The sequence below is a fragment of the Peromyscus californicus genome, unplaced genomic scaffold (assembly GCF_007827085.1).
Source record: "Peromyscus californicus insignis strain IS unplaced genomic scaffold, ASM782708v3 Scaffold_4__1_contigs__length_199733344, whole genome shotgun sequence".
NCBI classification, from domain to species: Eukaryota; Metazoa; Chordata; class Mammalia; order Rodentia; family Cricetidae; genus Peromyscus; species Peromyscus californicus.
In genome coordinates, this window is record NW_026294562.1 from 154,039,464 (window position 1) to 154,048,556 (window position 9,093).

The window sequence follows — 9,093 nt, forward strand, 5'->3', positions numbered from 1 at the left end:
CCAATCTGCATTCTTTCTCCAGTAATTGATGGAAGTAGATGCAGAAACCCATAGCCCAACATTAGGTAAAGAGAGAGAACAAAGTGGAGATGTCCATCAGGTCCCTTCCCTCGGACCTTGGGAAAACCCATGGAAGAGAGAGGCAAGAAGAACTGTTGGAGCCAGAGTGGTTGAGGACCAGGAGAACATGGCCCACAGAATCAACTAAGCAGGACTCATGAGAGCTCACAGAGACTGAAGCAGCAATTGCAAAGCCTATATAGGTCTTAGATAGGTCTTCTGCAATTATGTTACTGCTGTGAGCTTGGTGTTTTTATCTGAATCCAAATATTTGGAGTGGTATTGTCTCTGACTCTACTGTCTGCCCTCGGAAGCCTTTTCCTCCTAGTGGGTTGCCTTTACCAGCCCTGATATGAGAGTTTGTGCCTAGTCTTACCATATCTTGTTATGCCATGTTTGGATGATATTCCTTGGAGGCCTGCTCTTTTCTAAAGGGAAGCATAAGTAGAGTGGATCTAGGGGAGGGAGAGGACTGGGAAGAGTGGAGTGAGTGGAAACTGCAGTCAGGATGTGTTGTATTAGAGAATAAGTTTAAAAAATGATAAGAACAATGTTGAGGACTCGACTCAGGTGGATGTAAGCCACCCATAGCCAAGCATGGGTCCTCAAGACCTGGACTGGTGGGGAGACAACAGTGTCCAGAAGGTGGGACCCATCAGGATGAGAAAGTATGTGGTGGAGAAATGGGAGAGAAAGCAAAGAGTAATGGTTCATGTGCTATGGAAAGAGGTGGAACAGAAGAATTGAGAGAAGGCAGTGAGTAGTAGGCTGATGTGGGAGGCCTTCTTGCCACCCAGGGCCATGGTAATGTCCAGGCCCAGGCTACTGCCATGGGCCATGTCTTGGTCTATGGTTCTCCCACAGAAAGGATCTTTGTGGCCATCCATGACACATGTGGCCACAAAAGACCACAATAGTGCCCAGTGTCTGGCCTGCCACCAGTGGCCATGTAGGTGTCCAAGAGTCATTTTGCTGATGGAGCCATGCTGATCTGCAAGACCATGGTGTCATCTAGGCCCAAGCTGCTATAGAGGGCCATGACTGCGTCTGTGGCCCATCAGCAGCCAGGATCTAAGTCGATGTCTGTGACTCCTGTTGCAACAGGGATCTATGTGGTTGTTAGAGGGTCTGACCAGCCAGCCACCAGGGACCATGTTGGTGCTCTGGGGCCATGGTGCATCCGGGGCCATACAGACCTAAATGGTACATACTGCTATCTAGTGCCATAGTGACATCTAGGCCAGGGCTGCACCTGGGGGCCATATCTGGGTCCATGGCCCTTACTGTAGCCAGGGTCTGGGTTGATTTCCATAGTGCCTGTCAACATGAGGGCCATTCAGATTCCCAGGGTTTGGGCCACCACCTGGAGCTGTGTGGTATCCAAAGGTCACACTGCCACTGGGGCCATGCCAATCTTGAAAGCCTGTGTTGCCAAATGGGACCTAGGTGACCTCCAGACCCAGGCTACTGTAGAGGACCAAGTCTGCGTCCATAATTCTACTGCAGCCAGAATCTATGTTGAAGTACGTGGCCCATTACGGGCCACTGGGAGTCCCAGGGCCTGGGTTACCACTTGTGGCCTTGTTGGAGTCTTGAGGCCATGCTGCAGAGGGGGCCATACAGATCTGAGTGGCCTGTGCTACTACCCAGGACCATGGTGTTGTCCCAGCCCTGGTTGCTGCCAAGGGCCATGTCTGGGTCCATTGCCCTGTAGATCAGCTCGACGACCACCCAAGGTGGGTTTGGCCCACTCTAACATCTATCCTATATAGAACCTGAAGGAGCTAGTGAAGGAACTGGTCTGTTGAAATGATACCCACAAGATCTCCATAACTCGAGATGGATGAGGGATGTCTGAGAGAGTTTTGGTGAGGATCCAGTGATGAAGGTGTACCAGAAACCAGAGGACTTGAACCCGACCAATGACTCATTGCAGTGAACATTTGCAAGTAGAGCTGATTGGACAAAAGGGTATAGTGTGTGACACACTGCAGCTCCCAAAGCCACCAGGACAAATGAAGAGGTGTTGGAGAGGTGGGAAAGATGGAGGAGCAAAGAGATTTGTTTGTTTGTTTGGTTGGTTTGTTGGTTGGTTGTTTTCTTGGGGTTTTGGGGTTTTTTTTAATTACTTTTTGTTTTTGTTTGCTTTTTTTGTTTTGGATTTGTTTGATTTTTTTAAATATTCTTTTTGGGACACTACAGGGATAAGTGTAGGATATGGAGGGGTTGGGAAGTGGGCAGAATTAGGATACATGATGTGAAGGTCCCATAGATTCAATGAAGAAATTATGTTAAATTTAAAAAACAATGGTGAGAATGGAAAAAATGCAATATACTATAGCTGCCTCAGACTTTAAAAGATTTTTTTAAAATACATTATAGAGTGCCTTATGTAAATAAAGTTGAAAAAAAAGAGATAGATGTGGCTTTGTTGGAGGAAATGTGTCACTGGTTTCAAAATCCCTTGTCAAGCCCAGTCTCTCTCTCTTGTCGAGCAAATCACAATGCAAGCTCAGAGCTTCTTTTCTCATGCTACACATGTGACTGTGCTCCCCACCATGATGATTATGGACTAAACTTCTGAAACTGTAAGCAAGCCCCAAATTGAATGCTTTCTTCAGAAGAGTTTTCTTGGTCATAGAGTCTCTTTGCAGCAGTAGAACAGTAACTAAGACACCCAATTTACCTCTTTGTTATGACAAAACACCATGACTAAGACAAGTTATAGAAGAAAGAGGTAAATTGGGTGTCTTAACTTGTCTTAGTCATGGTGGTTTTTCATAACAATTTAAGAGTAACTAAGACAAATATCCTCTCTTCTCAACAGTACATGGAAATTTCTGCTAATTTGACCACATATTATATATAACACAAAACAAGTGTCAACATATAAAAGAAAACTAAAATAATACACTAATCCTAATTGTAAACCACAAATTAAAGCTAGATATCAACAACAAAAGAAACAGCAAACTTATGAAAACTGAGTACTTACTACTTACTGAAAATTGGGTTAAAACAAAAATCAAAAAGAAAATTAAAATCTTTTTTAATTTAAAAAAATTAAAAAGCACACACAAATCTATGGGACAAAATGTAGGCAATTCTAATCATGACAGTGTGTCAAACATCATGCCTGGAAGAAACAGTAGAGCTGGTCCTGGTGATGTGAGTGTGGGTGAGCCAGCCTGAGGGCATGAGAGCAGGAGAAATGGCCCTTCTTTTTGTTGCCTGATGCTTTGGGTGAGCTAGCTGGGGCAGTGGTGGAGAGCTCACCCTGGTTATGCCCATGAGGGAAAGCTGATGAGCTGACCAACCCAGCTACCACTCAGACCTAGGGCTGGGTTAGTTAACTCACTACAACATCCACCATATCTATGAACTGCTGATCATGTGAAGGAGCAGAACCTGCTGATCCAAAGCTGCAGGATCTCTGTGACACAAGACAACAATAGGATATCCAGGAGGAGCCCCAGTGAGGGCCCAGTATCAATAGGGTAGCAGAAGTTAGAGGCCTGAAGCCAGATCAATGATCCTTTGCAATGATCATTTGCAAGTAAAGATGTATAGATTAAGGGTACACTGTGTGACTCACTGAGTCACACTACAGCTTCCACACTGAGGTTTCTTTTTTGGTTGATTAGTTGCTTTGGATTTTTTGGTTTTTGCTTGTTTCTTGGTAATGCTTTAAAATGGGGGGAGGGTGCTGTGGGAGTAAGACAGAGGCAAGGGGACAGGGAGATACATGGGATCAGGATACAAGGTATGAAATCCACAAAGAATCATTAAGAAGGTTTTTTTAAAGATGACTTCATAGCACTAAATGCCTACATAAAAACAAAAAAAACTTAAGCAATCTCATACTTAACAACTATAGACCTGAAAGCTCCAGAAAAACAAGAAGGGGTAATATGCATAAAGAGTAGATGGAACGAAATAATCAAAACCATGTCTGAAATAAAATAGAACCAAACAACAACAAAAGAAAAAACAATACTAATAATCATTGAAAAAGAGTTGGTTCTACGAGAAAATCTGTATGTTTGACAAACACACAAATTAAACACAAGACAGAAAAAAAATTCAGATTAATAAAATTGGAAATGAAAAGAGAGATGTTATAACAGACACCTGGAAATCCAGAAGATGATAACATTCTTTAAAAATCTACATTCTGCTAAGTCTGGTGACACATGCCTTTAATTCCATAACTCAGGAGTCAGAGGCAAATGAATCTTTTTGAGGTCAAGGCCTGTATTTTGTTGTTTTATTTTTTTTCAAAATGTTCTTATTTCTGTAATTGAGATTTTCACACAAATAGTTAGTTTGTTGGATGAGGTTTTTAATTTTTCCTTTTTGTTCTATTTGCCTTTTTTCTTTCAGTAGAAATGTCTATAGCTTTAAGATTGGAGCTAATTCATAGCAGGGTTAAGATGTGGATGTCCTCTCTCTGTTGGTATTTAGTGCTATAACCTCTGCCCCAGATATTCTGTTTATCAGCTACAATATGGTGACTGCAGCATCTTGGTCAAGAAGTTTGGAACAAACTTCCCATGGAGTGTGGGCTTGCCCTGGTTCTCAAGGCTTGAGAGCACAAACAAAAAGCCCTGTCCTAGTACTGGCATGACTAGGGTAAGTCTCACATGGACAGTGGTTAGGGACAGTCTCTGTTGGGGAACTGATTAGGATCACTGGAGTCTCACAGTGATGAAGGGGGGCAGTGAGCAGGTGGCAGTCTCTGGCAAACAGCCATGGAGTTGTTTGCCTGGAATGCAGTTCAGTGGATTTTGACAAAACAGAACAACATTCACTTGTCTTTATAATCTCCTGCAGAATAGTGTTGATGCGCTGAAGAGCTTGTATTCTCTCATTTCCTGCCATTGCTCCTGGTAATCACTACCTTATGTCATTGTTGAGTCATGTCTTCCAATACTTTGTTTTATTGCTTTGATCCAGCATGTGGCTCTATTAGACTAACTTCATTCTCTTTTCATTTAGACTTCTTCTGTGTTATCTCATAGTGGGCCATTTATTATTAATGATGATTAATGATTCACTTTATGTGGATATTCCACTCTTTCCTTATTCACTTACCTACAAAGAATATTTTGTACACTTCTAGATGTGGCAAAGAGAATCAGTATTGCAAGCTTTTGTTTACATTACTTTTGAGGTGATTGTGATTGATTCTGGGTCTTCCACAGGCTAGGTAAGTGCTCTGTCATGAGCTTCAGCTCAGATGCTTCTGTAAAGTAGTATGCGGTGTGGATTTTTTATTAATTTGATGAATTCTAAATTATTTGGCTCTGGTATTTAATGATAAGCCTCTTTTTTTGTAATTTTAGAAAATTTTACCTGGCTCTAAATGTTCCTAAGTACTTTTTTTATTTCACCCACTGCATGTGAGCATTTCTGCTGCTCTTTGTCAGCAGATGTTGGTGGTATCGCTGTCTATTATGTTCTAATGGATCAGTGTTTTTATATTCTATATTAAATTCTAATATATATTCTATAGTCTGGCATCGCTTTGTGTTCCTTTCTAATTTTCACTTTTAATTGATATCATGAATACTTTCCTATACATATTTTACATCTGTATATCTTCTTTTTAAAAAGTTTAATTAAAAACTTTGAGGGGTTATGTAAGTGAGTGAAGGCACCTGCAGAGGTGAAAAAAGGCATTAGTTTACCCTCAAGCTGGAGTACAGCTTATTGTGAATTATTTACATACTTGGAAATGATCCAAAGTCCTGTGCAAATGCAGTACACACTTTCAACTCTGAACCATCTCTCCAACTGGACATTGAGACCATATCCTCAATATACTTAGGATTATCCTCTGAGCTTTACCTGTTACAACTCAAACAAAATTTTCCAAGGCCACCACCCTGAGGAGAAAGCATCCATTACATGAAACCTGGGGGAGTAGAGAGTTCATCCATCCACATCCAAATCATGGCATTTTATCTATAACCACCTAAAGATAATGTCCTTGTCAATATTTGAAAGAATTCACATTTTAAAAAATTTTAAGTAGCATAAAATAATAGTAGCTTTAAGAACAAAGAGGAAAATTGTAGACAATGAGACTGAATATGTGATGTGAGAATTTACAATATAAGAACATAAAGAACAAATGTCATGAAAGAAAGTGAGGCAAAAGAAGATGTTTCATGTGTGGAATTCTGCCTTTCTTCAGGAAAGTCTCAAGTTCCATTTCATATGAACAAGTTAACAAAAAATAAGTTTGCATTTAGAGATATTAATGATAAAAGTAATTAAGTAGTGAGGTTAAGAAGTAGTGGTATCTGGAGATATAATTCAGAGAGTCTATTTCTTTATTGTTAATGTTTAAATGAAAAGTACGTATTGCAGATACTATTTCACTCTCAACAGCTTAAAAAATTAAAAGGAAAATATTTGTCAACATAGACATAAGAAATACCACCTCAAAATTATGGGTGGTACTATAATTGTTAGTGTTACTGTGTAATCGTTTAGTAATTACTTATCTAGCTACTTAGTTTGATAAAACTTAGTAGAGTTGAAAATATTCATATATAGCTTCATAAACTATCATATATACACAGTAAAGGCTGAGAATGGGAAGATTGTTATCAACAGGAAGGCTGTCATCTTCCAGGAGCAAGATCCTGCCAATATTAAAAGGGATGATGTTGGGGCCCAGTATGTTGTGAAGTCTACTGATGTTTTCACAAATAGAGAGGGCTGGAGCCCATTTGAAAGATGGTACCCAAAAAGTCATTCATCTCTGCCATTTCTGCTGATGCCCTCATGGTTTTGATGGGTGTGGACCATGAGAAGTACGAAAATTGAGTCAAGATTGTCAGCAACTCTTCCTGTATCACCAGCTGCTTAACCCCTCTGGCCAAGGTCATCCATGACAACTTTGGCATTGTGGAAGAACTCACGACAATAGTCAAAGCCATGAATGCCACCCAGAAAACTGTGAATGGCTCTTCTGGGAATCTGTGGTGTGATGGCTAGAATATCATCCCTGCATCTACTGGTGCTGCCAAGGCTGTGTCAAGATCATGCCGGAGCTGAACTAGATGGCATGGCTTTCTGCATTCCTATCTACAAGATATTTGACATGGACCTGACATGTCACCTGGAGAAAGCTGCCAAGTATGATATGATGACATCAAGGAGATGGTGAATCAGGCAACCAAGGGCCCACTAAAGGACATCCCAGGCTACACTGAGGACCAGGTTGTCACCTGAAAATTTAAGTGATATTGACTCTTCCATCTTAGATACTGAGGCTGGCAGTGCCCTCAATGTCAACTTTGTAAAGGTCATTTTTGTTATGCTAATGAATACAGCTATAGCAGCAGGGCAATGAACCTCATGGCCTACATGGCCTCTGAGGCATAAGAAGCACTGGACCACTCATCCCAGCAAAAATACAAGAGTGGTTATGAGCCGTGAAGGAGGTCCAGACCCAACTCAGTGCCTAACACTGAACATCTGCCTCACGTTTTCCATCCCTGAACCGCAGAGGAAAGGGAGGGCCTGAGGGATCCATTCTCTCTTTAATGCTATCAGTAAAGTTCACTACAGCCACACCAGAAAATAGTGTTTATTATTATAATGTAAATAATTATGCAAAGTTGAATATGACTAATTATACAGGAATAAGAAAATAGATACATAATTTGAGGACATTCATTCAATAAAACACAAAGCAATTAAAACAATGAATTATACATACATACATCATTAGGAATAAAATATAAATATACTGTTGAGCATGAAAGAATATTACAGAACATCACAGATAATACAATATAAACTTGTCACTTCCTTCTTAATATTTTTTATTTAAAACAATTCTTAAATTTAGATACAGTTGATCATATTCTTTCCCTTCCCCTAAGTCCTTTTGGATCCTCTCCTGCTCCCTACATATCCTTAAGTTCTTTCTCAAATAACCAAGAAAAACACAAAACAACAAAACCCTCTGAAATCAAGAAAACAAAAGTTTAACTTCAGTGTGGCCATTAAGAGTGTTGAATAGACCAATGATAAATTTATTGTTTAGTCAGATAGCCTTAGGACACAAGTTTATAATGCTTGGTGTTCCTACCTTTGATTGGAGTACAATCAGAGCAAAGCACTTACTTAGATGGATGATAACTACTTTCCTCTGCTGAGCAATCATCTCAGATGAAGATCCCATTGTCATACTGTGCATCTAAGTGCTTCCTGCTGCTCAACAAAGATGTGTTTGGTCTTTATTTCAATGTCCTGCCAACAAACATCAATTATTTGTTAATTGAATATACTCAAGGTTGTCCAGCAAAGACATTTAGGAATATTGAGAATTTTGCATCACTTTGTGCCTACTCTAATGTCTTCTCTTGCATTTGCATTTTTATTTTCTATATCACCCAAATCATCTAACACTATAAATCTTCATACATATATTCAATCAAGAAGAGAATATCAAGACCAAACACAAACTAAACATGAGGTTGTAAAATTGTTCCTATCTTGAATTTCTAATACTCTTTGAGATGTTTCTATATTTTTAAAATATGTGATTTTGTTATATTAAAAAAGAGAAACAGTGAATGGTTCTTTTTCTTTTTCCTGATTTATTACTTTTACGAAGATTTCATAAACAATGATGAATAAAAAGTTAGGGGATGTGCTTGTATTATTCAAAATTTTAAGAGCTGATGTCATTCAGAAAGCTGTTGGCTGTATATATATCAACTTTATCATCTTAGGGTATTATGTTCCTACTCCAAGTTTCTTCACAGTTTTCATCCTGAGGAGACATTCAATTTGCCAATGTCATTTTTTGCATCTTTTGAAATTATCAAATTAGGTATCTTATTTTTATAATTCATTGATCATACAATCTTTATATATTTGCATATTTTCTGTTGTTTCTTTTGTTGTTCATTTCTAATTGTATATGATTTTTTGTTTTTGTTTTTGTTTTTCAAGACAGGGTTTCTCTGTGTAGCTTTGTACCTTTCCTGGAACTCACTTGGTAGCCCT

General features: G+C 39.3%; 1 pseudogene; it reads left to right on the plus strand.

Moving 5' to 3' along the window:
* Positions 1-1,097: 1,097 nt before the first annotated feature.
* LOC128123997 (glyceraldehyde-3-phosphate dehydrogenase-like) lies at positions 1,098-7,458 on the plus strand (annotated as a pseudogene).
* Positions 7,459-9,093: the final 1,635 nt, after the last annotated feature.